We start from the raw sequence: 13,760 nt of genomic DNA on the forward strand, positions 1-13,760 counted from the left end.
TGCGATTTCCTGTTATAGGAAGTAACAGTTCTAGCAAAGAATCCCCCAGGCAAAATGTTTAGTGATCCACTGTATAAGCTCTAACAGCCTTTGTTCTTCCCTTTGCTAGATTCATTACTGCTTCCTTCTCTCTGCCTCTCTCACTCTCTCTGAATCCTTCAGGTTTCACTATAAGATAAAAACACCAGCTCAAATCTAAGTACACATTTTGTATTTTCTAGCTGAGAAAGAAAAACTAAAAATTCTGTCCATTATCCATCGCTTTGAGTTAAAAGCAGTCACCCCTCTGCAGCTGCTGCACTGCCCATCCGGTTTCCTATGCTGATTTCATTACTGCACAATATTATAATTCATGCCACTGATAATGCACAGGAGCTCCATCCAGCCCCCCAAAATGCATCTTTCCACCTGGCTGCTGCAAAATCCTCCCCAGGTTACAACAGTTTAAGAAAAGCCATCCACACTATTTCTTTTGCACAGGTTTTTTTCTCTGCAGGCAATATTAAGTACATGTTTAACACCAAAGACCTTAATTCAAAACCAAGTACTGGGTCACTGGGATGTGGTCAAAAAATAATGTGTAAATAATCAGACAGCAAATTCTGCATGTGTGAGTCTAATACAGCACAGAACAGCTCCCTGCCACAACTGGTCCACAATTCATGATTGTCATTCAGAGGCCTATTCCGTATCACTACATTGTGGAAAAAAACCGTATATCTGGATATATTTCAATGAAAATACTGTATTTAGCCAAGATATCAGTAAGTCTTTACAAATAAGAGCTTTAATCCTATTAGAACTGGAGGACCTTAATAGCATTTCTTCAGTAACACTTAAACAATTGTCTCCTTCCTAATGTGCCAAGTGTGCAATCAGGATGTACGTCCACGCTATTGTGATATTCAGCCCAAACCACCCATCTCACCTTGTGAACCTTGACCTTTGAGAGATTTTTTTAGCCAGTGCTCAGTTACTGCCACAGCCACATTACCTCTGCAAACACCAAAGGGTTAAAGGCAGCCCCAATCAATAGGCCTACAAGGAAAAAAAAAAAAAGGGAAAACGAGTATGCCTTACAGCATCTTTTCAATGCTTTTATGCACAATTCTACAACAATATTGTTTCCTTTTGGCCTTAGAGAAAGGCACAGCAACCCCCCCCTTAATGTCTCCTAAAGAAGCAAACCACAAGACAGCACCCTGTAAATAAAACAGCATGCAAAGCATCCTCACTCACAAGCATAACTACAATTACAAATCATTCAATCCATTTTATTTAGTTTAGTTTTAAAATAGACTGCATAACCAGTGTCCCACCCTTGCAAAGCAAAAATATTTTAATAAGGGTCATAAATCTCAGCTCTTGCCCATTCCTTAAGCATAAAAAGGCACAAAAAGCCAAAGTAATCTCAGTTACTGCAAATATGTACATTTACATACAGAACCCTTTATGACTACGTTAGCCACATACCAGTGCTGTGTGTCTAAAGTGTGCATTCACATACTGTTTTGGGATGGTATCTTTCTGCAAGCTCCTCTGCTTTTGGCTGCCATGAAGGGAGGAAGCTATCCCAGTGTAGTAGCTCAGTGACTGCATTGTGTTCAGGAGCTGATCTGCCTCAAACCAGTTCCAGCCGGTTCTGGTCACCCTACATAAAAAGCTATGGCAACCCTCGCTGAGTTGCCAACAAGTCCCTGAAAATCGCAGGGGCTGGTTTTTGTGTGGCGTGGGGCCGGCACAGCCCTGTGCCCCGGCTCCCCTCGTGCCCGGCCCACGCAGCCCCTGCTCCCCAGAGCCCCCCGAACGCTCCCTTGCTCGCCTCCCCCACTTACCTCCCACAACCTGGCTGAGAGCTGTGTATGCGTGCCTGTCTGTAGCTAACAAAGAGACCGCAATAAAAATCCTCATAGGATCTCTCTTGCAGCACCAGGCAGGCTCGGCCACAGCCCTGGGAGACAGGCTGCTAACCCGGGCTGCTCCCCCTCTGCTCCCACAGATGAGGGGTGGCTGTTCACACACGTCACATCTGCCCCCTCATGCCCACGGCCACGGGGTGCCCGATCAAGGGCTTCTCCCATCCGCCCTCCCGACTCCTCGTTCCATCTGGGGCCGCCCGAGTGGCATTTTCTGTGCTCTGAGAAGCATTACACTACAGAGTACCCACAAACGCGCCTCCCTCCCCTCAAGAAATCCATTTCCGCAGCAGCAAGATGCCTGCAAAATAGTTCCTTTGCCCCCTCCTCGCAGCACCGGCTTGGCTGCTGCACTGATTTTTTGATTTTTTTTTTTTTTTTCCGTTTTGCTCTTCGACTATGCTAGAGGCCTTGAGAAGCAGCGAGCTGCAGCCCCACGGCTGCGCAGCCCCCCCGGCTGGCACCCGCCGGCCGGGGAGGCCCAGTCAGGCTCTGCGCAGCTCCCACCCCGCAGAGATTGTGCGGACCGACCGCCTGCCCGGCCCTGCACCTCTCAGGGGATGCCTGCCCAGGGTCTCGGCCCCCTGCGGTGCCCACGCCGCTCTAGGGGTCCGCACCCACCTGCACCCGTGGCCGCTCTGCTCCTGCCCGCTCCCCTTCACCTCGGCCGCGCAGGGCCTTCCTCCTGCATGGCTGAAAGGCACCCAGACCGAGACAGCAGCCACCCCGCTCCTCTTGGCTACTCACCCTTGCTCTGGGAACACCAGTAACCACCTCCGCCTACGCGCTGAAACCCCCTCCTCTCGGGGGCTGCGGGAGATGCTGCTCAGCAGGGCTCCCTCCGGGCGGGTGGGCGACCCCGGCAAGCCCCTCTGCCCCTGGCTGCACCTGCAACTGAACAGAGGTCTCGGGCACAACCCTGCACCCCTCCCTGCGGAGACACCTTCTTCGCATCCCTCATCCCCACCCCGTTCTGGGGAGAACCACCATGTTCTTCCGCTGCCTCGGCCCGTCTTCCCCACACAGGCTGCTGCGGCCGCAACCGCGGCCAGCCCTCCCTCGGCCCCTCGGTCCGGGGGGCCGCTCCCTCCTCCGGGCTGCGGCGGCCCTGGGCACCTCCCTGCGGGTCTGCGCGCTCCCGGCCCGAGTGGGCCCTGTACGACCGGGCCTTGCGAGCCCTGGGGACGGCCGGGGAGGGGAGGCCGTGGCCCCTTCAGCGGCGGGGAGAACGATCCGCCCCCGCCCGGCCGGCCCCGAGCCGGCGGCCCGAGCAGTTTCTGCACGGGTGTCCGCGAGGCTCCGGCCGCCGGCGGGCCGGGAGGAAGCGACCCCATAGCATGCAACCTCCGGTCCCCATGCGACACACCTGCTGCGGCCGGAGCCGGCGGGCTCGGGCAGGGCTACGGCCCGCGGCGCGGCCCGGCCCCGCGACGGAGGAACATAATGGCAGGAGGCTGCGGGGCTGGGCGGTGGGGGTGGGGGTGCTCGGCGGCACAGATGGGGAGACGCTCCCGTGTGATTCCGTGTGGAACGGCTCCCTGGAGAGTGCCGGGGGCGGGGAGGCTGCGGGGCCGCCGAGCGCCGCGGGGCCGGGGCCGGGGCCGGGTCGCGGTCTCCCGCAGCCCGGGCAGGTCGGGGGGGTTTCCGACCGGTGCCGGAGGGAAGAACCACGCCGGCTGCCGGGGCCGATCTCCGCAGCGCCGAGGCCGGCGCCTCCCGGGTGCCGTGGGAGACGCTGCCCGGGACCGTCCGGGCGCTGCCCCTGCCCGAGTGCCTCAGGCCTCGAAGGGCAGCCAGGGGGAGAGCTCGCGGCCGCTGCTCCGGTTCCAGGCCAACAAAGGACGGGAGGAGCCACACGCTGCCAGCTCTGGCGGTTCAGCCCCTCTGCCGGCGCTGCGGCCGCCGGGCCCGGCCGGGGTCACCCCCCCACCCCCCCCCAGGTCCCGGGGCGCGGCCGGGAACCGTGTCCCGGAGCGATGCTGTCTTTCTTTCCACACCCCGGTACCCGGGCACTCTCGGGCCTGCCTGCACAGCGCCTGCGGCCCGTGCGCTTCCTCTGACCAGCTGCCTTTGTTGGCTGCGCAGCATCCTGGCGGCATCGCCATTGCTAGGAACGGCAGGACGAGATCCCTCCCTCTCTCTCTTACCACCGTGCAGCAGCATTTTCAGAATGTAAAGTTTTGCACGCGAATCGCTTTATTGAATCATACTAATGGCTTTCTATACATCCGTCTCAAGTTTATGCTATGAGCACACAGTATTATACATATTCTAGATAAAATTAGGCTGGTGTATTAATGCCTGTTAGGGAGGCAGCAGAGTCCCAAAGGCCTTCTGCACAAGCACAGCTCCTTCTGGGAAGCTGCCCCAGAAGCTGTGCCCACAGGTGTCGGTCGGGCAGGAAATTATCCATCGGGCCATGCCCTGGCTGCTCCAATCCAGCCTCCGGGTAAAAATTCTAACTTATTCCAATTAACTAAAACAGCAGCAGAACACAGGTTCTACTGATTGTCAGCTGTGGCAATCAGTGAGTCTGACAAGTTTATAGAATTTGAATATAATAAATCGATTTAAGGATTTATATAAAAGTGGATTTGTGCACTAGTTTTACTATTCAAGAAGGGCCATGCAGTTCATTTTGCACAAGCCTAGGGATCATGCTGCAAGTGACTTGTAGAATTAGTCCATGATAATTACAACACCCTATTTCTTCCCAATTGACCAGTAAACCAATTTGATTAAAGAAGTGAAAATTACACTCTCTTTCCTTACATTGCATTTCTGTGGTCAGCTTGCATAATAGCATAAAGAAGATGGCAGCTGCTACTACTACTGTGGTATTAATATCTGAAATGTTAATCGATTTCACAGTTTACACATGGCACAAAGGTCCTTGTGCGTGCTGCCTTTCACACAACTCTACTTGTTTTCCTTCTAGACAGGTGTCCTTGACGTCTCCATGGGAGAAAAAGTCTGTCACCCTACGTATTTGACTTAGAAAATATAAAATGAAGAGAATTTTAAGTATATTTTACAAGCCATGCCAGGCTGATAGCACTTCTCCAGTATTTTTTAAATTCAAGCACACAAAGTAACAGGTGTCCCCTGCAGTGTCACTTCTGCATTGGGAGGAGTTTTTGGCATATTGACCTTATGTCTTAACTCTGAAGTCTTAGACCAGAGGTCCTGTTCAGTCCCTCAGACACTGTGCCACATAATCCTTAGAACCTGTTGTGGAAGCAGTTCTCCTTGTTTAGGTTATCCTGTTTTATCCCTTGGCTTTGCAGCAGCCAGGATCAAAGTCCCCAACCCCAGTGTCCTTGCGTGGACAACCTCTGTCCCGACAATGAAACCATCACCAGTGGATCCTTCCAGCTGGACTCCAGGTGTGAGACAGGATCTCCTGGTCACCTGTGCTGACACCTGCAGAGTCCCATAGCTCATACTTCTTTCTCTGGGAACCAGGTAAATCTTGAGCCCATCCTTTTCTTTTCCTGAAGAAATGCCTCCAGTGCAGCCTGCTGCTCTTTCTGAGCAGTTAGCAAGGAGTCCTGCCAATTCAGAACACTTTGATGCTGCAGTGAATGCTGAACTTGTGCACAATAATAACTTTTTAATTATTTAACTAATAAGGATTTTAAGGCTCGTGAAATTCAGGACTCTAAACAGTGGTGTGTTCGTCTCATGCCTTCTGTACAGGCATCAACTGCATCAAACAGAGCTACAGAGTTTCTGCGCATTAAAGATGTGCTGGGGCCAAAGAGGATTTTGCTGGTGGATTGACACAATAAAAACTAAAGTCAATTTACACTTACACTTAATTTTTTTTAATGTCAGAATAAATACTGCCTTTTTTGTCCTTCCTACTTTTGGGGAAGACAATAACAAACCATTTCCTTTCTGGCTAGCAAAACATGCTTAACTTAAGCAAGAAGGGTAAAATACAGATTCCATATTTCCAATCCTAAATTTGTTTTCAGAGTAATAGCTTTACAACTTCTGGCAGGTGCTTAACAGTGTCTGTTAATTCCATTGCTTTTTTCATCATGAAATTTCTTGTAACATATGATCAACAAGAGCAGAGCAGAAGCTTGCATTTCTTGTTTTAGAATACTTATATTTTTCTTCTTACCACTATTTAGAATGCAGTAGTGCTTTCCTTTAACCACGTATATTTAAACATTCAATATTTAAAAACCAGCTTGCAATTAAACTTCCCCTTTTCAGATGTTCCTATCACTAATCTCCAGGTATTTTATTGGGAAAAAAAAATAGTTTTCCTTTTCTGGTTATTAAAATATGTCTCCTGTTACATTTTGGACTAAAACCTCCGGGATCTCTTTTAAAAAGATGAGATTTATTAAAAGAAGGTGATCTCATAGGAGATAAGATGAAGGACTTTGGTAGGGAGAAAGCTACAAACACTGCCCAGAGCTGTGGAACATCTCCACAACAGGCAGTTTCCCCCAGATTTAAAGAACGTGTTCACAGAAATTGGCAATTCATGTAATCCATCTGCAGGAGAGAATCTTTAACTACAGAGTGAACATTTGCAATGCCCAAGGTGCATGAAGAGTGAGAAACCCTAACGACTCTCAGGATGTTAAATGCTGTAAAAGCCCAAATACTGCAGTGTCTTGAATGACAAGAGACTCCCATTTTTAATCATTTGTAAAAGAGATGCTGATTTAGATATAATACAAAGCCAGGAGGATTTGTCAGGGCTTAATTATATTTTTTTTTCTGGCTGTTAACAAACCAGAGCAAACTAAGCATTATCCAAAGAAATCAGTTGGTTAGTGAGGATCATGGGCTTAAAACTGCTCTGTGAGGAGTTACAGTCAATACCTCAGTTTTTCCACATGTACTGAGAGGTATGAGGTAACACGGTGCTGTGCCATGCTGAAGAGGCCATGGCTCCTTTCAACAGGCAAGAGCAGAGTACACACACCTCAGGCACTCACCTACATATGCACTATAGTATGAAGTGTCGTTCCAGTGGGAAAAAAGGGCTTTTCTCAAAATCTGCCCATATATGAGACTCAGTGTTGCACATGCTACAGGCCTGGTACACAGGCCATATGCCTGCAGCACTTGCTGGCTCATCCTCAGGCTGCCAAGTGGTGACACTGGTGTTCATGGCAGACAGCTGGAGGCACTGTCACAGGGTTAAATCTGTTGGCAAAAGCATGCCTTCAAGCCCAAGCATTTCTGGATATGAAATAGGAAAAATGAAATCGAAAAACTTGTATGACTTGATTGTGAAAAGCTGGAAAGGCATTTCTAATGCACAGGAGTACCATTTTTGGAGAAATTGAATACTCCCAGAGGCAGGGCAGCCACATCTCCTCTGGGCAATCTGTGCCAGTGCCTTTACTCTCCTCACAGGGAAGAATTTCTTCCTTATTTCCTATCTAATCCTGCCCTCTGTCAGTTTAAAACTGTCATCCCTTCTCCTGTCACTACAGGCTCTGGTGAAAAAATATGTACCCTGACACTTTATGTCTATATACACCGTTTATAGAGCATCTACCACCCTGAGGCTCCCCTGAGCACCGGTCACTCAGCGCTATGAGTGCACCACACCAGTATTTTAACCAGGTCAGCAGCTCAGGGTGTGCAGGCAGGAGCTGCTGAGGGACAGCGCACACCTGATCACAGCCATCTGCCCAGCAGCACAAGGACCACAGCCCCAGGCCAGACCTGGACCTGCATTTTCCCAGCCAACTCAGTTTTTCCCAAACTCAGTCCCCAGCTGCTAATACAACACAACCACAGGCATATTGCAGAATGCAAGGCTGATGGATTTTTGAATTTTCCGTGAGCACTGTGCTCTTTTCCACTTATGAACACCTTCTGAGTGCTGGGCCAGAACCCCTCAGTCAGTTCCTCATTAGGAATTAGCCACCTGCATGATTAACATCAGTACCACAGAGCTCAGCAGCCTGGCACACTGAAGAATGCCTGTTTTGTTCCCTTAACGTGCCATATGTATGGGGCTTTCTCCTTCCTCCTCCTGATATTTATTCAAGTATACGAGGATTATTTCTGAATTATTCATCATACAGTATCTGATTAGACTGTGGCGGTGCCGGTTCCCACTGCTTAATGAATGAGCCATTAGGCTTTTGCAGATGGTGCCATCAACAGCTCCTGTGCTGTGTGTTCCCTGCATTTAGCCAGCAAAAGGAGAGCGCTGAACCTGAACACAGGGTGGGAGATGAGTAATACCCATGCAGTGATCCTGCAAACCACACAAGCAGAGCAAGTGTTGCTGCAAAACTTACATTTTGTTCTAGGTGTTATCTAATACAATTTTCTCCGAAAATCTTGGTGTAGCTGAGCATATATCCTTCCAAACTACTCAATACATCACTTCAAGCAGTGAAGTAAAGGACAGAAACTGCCAGCAGTTTACGTATACGTGGTCTTGCAAGGTGTGACAACTAACATAAGTCATGGCATGTGCTGCCATGACTTATGGGCGTGAGCAGGGGCAGACACCATCTGTGTGCTCCAGGCACTTCTTTCTCAGAAGAGGAGACCAAGAAGTGAGAGGAGACACTGTATTCCAGAACCCAAGTGGGTGGAGAACAGACACAACAGGCACAGGTGCACCCTTGCTTTGGGAGGGTCTTAGGAAGTGAGAGACACTGCATAGTTCTGGGTGTCAATGAGCTTGAGAAATCCATCCCAAATCACACAGCTTGGCAGGGTTCCTGCTGGTCACTTGGGGCTGGCACCTGGACAGCTGGGGAGAGGAGCGCTGGGGGTGATGCCGTGTGACACAAGGGGTGCTGCCTCTAGTCAGGAACGGGCACTCAGGACCAGCAGCAGGTGTGCTTGCATTTCTACCTTTCCAGAGCCTACCCTGGAAAATGGAATAAGCACGTAATAAAAGAAGGAGGAATCCAAGAGTGATTTTTCTGCCACTTTTCCTCTGTTTCCTTCAGGAAACACTGTCCTCACAGATGAGGGTGGCAGCAGCAGCTCAGCCTGGCTGTGGTTGCTGATTCCAAGCTGCCTGTGATGATCTTCCTACAATGGAAGCAGTTAAAATCAAGGCGCCTTGCTGGTTTGTGGCCAGCATGGCCAGGGAGTCTTTCAAGCACTCATACCTTCCTTGCTGGTCCTTGGCATCCCCTGCTGGAGAAAGGACATCTGATTCATCCCCACCTACTGAAGATGAGTCAGGATTATACAAATTCCATTTAGTTTGTGTAACAACACTACTTCCCGTGTTGCAAACTTTCCTGTCTGCTGCCATAAAAGTCTACTGAACAAATCCCTGAACACACAGTGATCAGCAAGAGATGCCCCCAGCTGGGGCTGGTGTGTCCTGGTTTTTTGTCCCTAGGACAGACTGGGGTTGTTTTCACCATTTTAATTTCTTTCAAATTGCAAATACTGCTGCCTCTGCACTGATTCTCCCACAAGACAGAATTTAATAACAGCTGGCTATTGGCTGCAGATCAAACAACAGCTTGTTGGCAGCTTCTCTCTCCTGCCAACCTGACCCCCAAGGTCTACTGCAGGCAGTCCCCTAGCCCAAGGTATATGTCCTGTCCTTGCCAGTTCACTAGATCCTTACTGGGCTTTGGCATTACCCACGCTCCAAGGGTGACTTTGCCTGTGTTAGCACGGCGAGAGGGAGGCAAGCTGCTGCGTCCCCACCTGCTGAGTGCTCTGCTACCCCACACAAGTGTTAAAAGTACCCAACAACCTACACCACCAAAAATATTGTAGAGTACACCTGAGTCAGGAAAAGACTTGTGCTGGCATACCACACCACCCTGTGGCATGCCACACTGCTCCTCGGATGTGCCAGCACTAGGGACAACCCTGTCCCATTCACAAAGGGAGGCAGGAGACCAGGATGATCTCCTGGGTACAGAGGAGGGGAGAGGCACCAAGGCAGCATCCAGCCCCAGCCCTGAGGGTTTCACTGTTCAGCAGCAGCCCATGCTTAGTTCCATCAGCCGCATTAGCGGTCTCGGATGGCTTTGCCCTCTGCAGTACAAAAGGGCAGGTGGGCAGGCTCTTGGCTTGTTTCATGTGAAAGAACAGGTACAGCAGAGTTACCTGCCTGGAAGGGTTCCCCGGTGACAGAGCACGGCTCCCTGTGGGGCACAAGGTGTGGGGGCACACGTTCCCCCAGCTGCTCCGCCCTGTTACCCCAAAAATTGAGCGTGGATTTCCAATGCAATGCAGTGGCCACCGTGAGCCAGTGGCAAGGCACCCGCTGCTGTTACTAGTGACAGTGCTGGGGCCTGCCTGCACCTGCTTGGCCAAATTATAGGCTCACATTGTCTGGGGGAGGCTCATCCTCCCTTCCAGCCCCAGGGATCTTTTCTTTTTGTCCCTTCACCTCTGAAACTTCTGCCTCAGAAGTTAGGCTCCCATGCAGCCACCATGCAAGAACTGGCTTGGCTTCAGATCAGCCAAAAATCTCCATCTTGCACTGCATGGGTGCAAACAGTAATGCAGGCTTAAAAGGCAACTGCTGAGCATCATCTCTCTACTTATGAGATTTTTGACTACTTCTTAGAGCCGTCCACAAATGTCTGTCTTACATAATTAAACCCACTCTAGTTTGCAATGCATCAGAATTCTAATTATACCTTTTGTACCTTATATATACACCACAGTTTGAACATCCTAGGGCTGGCAGGCAGATGGAGTTTAACAGGAACTATCCCATCAACAGATGCTACTACCGAGTTCTCTTTGCTCAGTCTGGGAATGAACTGATGGGCAAGGCAAGAAAACATGTTTTCTTACAGAGCCACCATCTGCCAGTTTGAGAAGCTGCTGTCATCAATGACTCAGGATCACTTGTATAAGGAAAAACATTACTAATACCATTCTCAAGACAGCCCTATTATTAACTATATATTATATATTAACTGTATTGTAACTATTGACTAGCATCAAGACTATAGCAATAAGAAAATACTGTAACTAGTAAGTCTAAAAGGAAAATAACTGTAAACAAAATTAGTTGAGAAAGGGCAGCTATTTCTCTTGGAAACCTTTACGTAACAAACCTGGGTTTAATCCTTCTTTGCTGTCATATTCTGTTAAGAGTTATTGCGTGACATCAGACAGAGCTTTTCCATTTGTGGAAACTTACAGTCTCTACAAAACAATAACAAGAAAAGGTTTTTGTTTATCAGAGTTTATAAAGAAAAGGAGGGATTATTGGATTGCCAGCAGCAGAGACGAGGAGTTCCCATGGATTGTTTTATAGAACAGGATGATGGGAGGTGTAAAGGTATCCCAGCACATGCAAGGTCGTAAGGGCCCACTGGGCACGTGGCTCTCCTCAGCAGATTAGAAAAGGAAAAAAGATGCTGATGGCAAGGCAACACCAGAGTGGAGGGTAAAACACCTCATTCCAAGTAAAACTCACTCCAGCTGGCAAGCGGCTTGCTCCTGCATATCTCACCACAGGAAGGCATGTTGTACCCATGTTAAAACCTGGATTATTCCAGTGCAGACAGCAAGAGAGAAACTAGCAAGGAGGCTCTGCAGTGGTAATGAGTCCCACCTCTGATTTATGTGCTGGATGGAGTGAGGTGCAAACAGCTGCAGTTCTCTACCTGCCAGCATGGGTAAATGGCTTGTCATGAAGCACAGCTATTTTCTGATTCCCCACTATTTCCACTAAAATAAGAGCTGGTAATCCAATGGGTGTTTCAAAATCGTGTTGTCTTGCAGCTGCAACACTGAACCAGAATCTGCAGCAGTTTTCTGCATATCCCTAAGGCAGGTGTGAAACAAAGCCTACAAAGCTTTGAGAATCAGCAAACCAGTATTTTATAGCGACTCCATACCTTCTTAAAAGACTGTTAGGCTTCTTACAGACCAAAAAAAAAATGGATTTAGTTTGTTGCGAACATCTCAAAGCAGTCCTGAAAAATGTCTGGACCAATCCTGGTCCTGCAAGGCAGGTCTCATGCATACTACTGGCATTCAGTAGAAGGAGAGAGGAAAAGAGCTGACAGGCACAAAGAAGACAGGATGTGAACAGAGAAGACTCCTGGGACTGCTTTAAACACCTACAGCTCTGGCAAACAGCCCATTCAGAGGGGAATAATCCAAGCAGTTTCTAACATGCTGCCTGATGATAACCCACAGAATCACAGATCAATGCCCTACCTCTGTAGGCATTGATCTTTTCTCTGTGGTGACCACTGAGAGGACCTGAGGGAATGGCCTGAAGTTGTGGCAGGGGAGGTTTAGGTTAGATATTAGAAAAGGGTTCTTCCCCCAGAGGGTGGTAGGACACTGAACAGGCTTCTCAGAGAATGGTCACAGCCCCAAGGCTGCCAGAGCTCCAGGAGTGTTTGGACAACGCTCTCACAGGGTGTGACTCTTGGGGATGGCCTTGTGCAGGGCAAGGAGTTGGACTCCATGATCCTTGTGGGTCCCTTCCAGCTCAGCATAGTTGGTGATTCTGTGACTTGTGCTGTCCTGCCATGCACAGTCAACATCCCTCTTCATACAGGATGTCAGGAAGCAGAGCTGGCTCATGTTTAGAGAGATGAAATAAATCATAACCACCATGTTAAGTCATCAGAGAGCCCAGGAAGCGTCTGAGAGCTGCTTGATCTTATGTGTAGTGAAGTAATTTGCGTAACAGGTTGAAGACTTTTCATCCTAATTGCAAGTGACTTTGAAAGCTGAAAGCAGGGTGCCAGCAGATTCTGTCTGAAGGGCAGATGGGGAAGGCCTGCCCGCTTCCTCCCACATCCGCTGCAGATGCAGAGGCTGGTCGCTGTGGTAACACACCCCCACAGGGATCCGGGGCTCCTGCTCACTGAGTGCCAACAACAAGGATGGGAGACAGCATTTCTTCTCATTAGCTCTTAAAATAAGCGTGGTATGACTAAATTGCTGCAGCAATACCTTAGAAATTAGTAACTGCCTAATTGACACAACATGGAGGTGTCCTCACTGCATTCCTAGACTATTGCTAAAGGATCAATCTTTAAAAAAACCCCAACAAACCAAACTCCCTGAAATTCCCAACCTGTCCTCCTCCGCCTGATACTTTAAACCTATCTCCAATTCCCAGCAAAAACCCTGGAGCTCAAAATGCTGCACTCTAAAAAGTGTGCAGATCTTACTGTGCCTGAATTAAAATTCTATACAAGGAAGAAGTAATACTGAAACATATCCGCATTACAGCAGTGAGGAATTTATCTCAAGGTGAACGTAGCCCAGGAGCTTACTGCATGTGAGAGCTGCCAAAGTTACTAATTAGCTGAGAGAAGGAGGAAAAGTAGTTGATGCATGAACCAAGGCAGTAACTAGAGAGACAGCAAGACTAGCCCTGGTATCTCCTACTGAAGAATTCCATGGTGCAGATGGGTCTTCTGGAGCCAGAGTCAGTTTCAGAACTCTCAGGATAAACAAGAGGAGTCAGCCTGCAGAGCTCTATGGAGGTACAGAAGGTAAATGCACTCCCACCTTACTGCAGTGTGGGGAGGGACAATGCAAGAATTGTCTTGGCCTTTCTGAAGCATATGAACCCTTCTTTTGCCAGAGAAGCCTGAGTTTATTTAAGGATTACCTTAAACCTTTCTTCTAAACCTACTGAACGTCCAAACCCAGGTGACAAACACTTGAGTTATACAAAACCATACAGCAATGCTAAAGAAGAGGGCAAACTAATTTGGTGTACCAGATACTTTGGCAAAAAATAATTATCTCCAAATAATTGCACTGCAGGAAAAAACCAAACCCTGAGGCTTCAATTCAGAAAGGACACCACAAGCCAAAGAGAGCTTTAACAACTTCCTAGGTTTACGCATGTCTTTTAATCCCACCAATTTCACT

At 48.9% G+C, this 13,760-nt stretch overlaps 1 protein-coding gene across 9 annotated transcripts in view; it reads right to left on the minus strand.

Moving 5' to 3' along the window:
* The window catches only part of LOC309584609 (zinc finger protein 532), a 34,246-nt gene extending 30,627 nt beyond the window's left edge, over positions 1–3,619 (minus strand). For 3 of the 9 annotated variants that reach the window (XR_014227245.1, XM_082300720.1, XM_082300724.1), the window contains exons 1-3: positions 3,283–3,619; positions 2,664–2,804; positions 929–1,663 (exon numbers count right to left, since the gene is read on the minus strand). The gene's annotated coding sequence lies outside the window, so the exon portion shown is untranslated. The remainder of the gene's footprint in view (positions 1–928; positions 1,664–2,663; positions 2,805–3,282) is intronic. The other 6 variants (XM_082300721.1, XM_082300717.1, XM_082300722.1 and 3 more) reach the window with 4 other exon arrangements.
* Positions 3,620–13,760: the final 10,141 nt, after the last annotated feature.

This window comes from Coloeus monedula (genome assembly GCF_965178545.1).
Source record: "Coloeus monedula genome assembly, chromosome: W".
In the NCBI taxonomy this organism is placed as follows: Eukaryota; Metazoa; Chordata; class Aves; order Passeriformes; family Corvidae; genus Coloeus; species Coloeus monedula.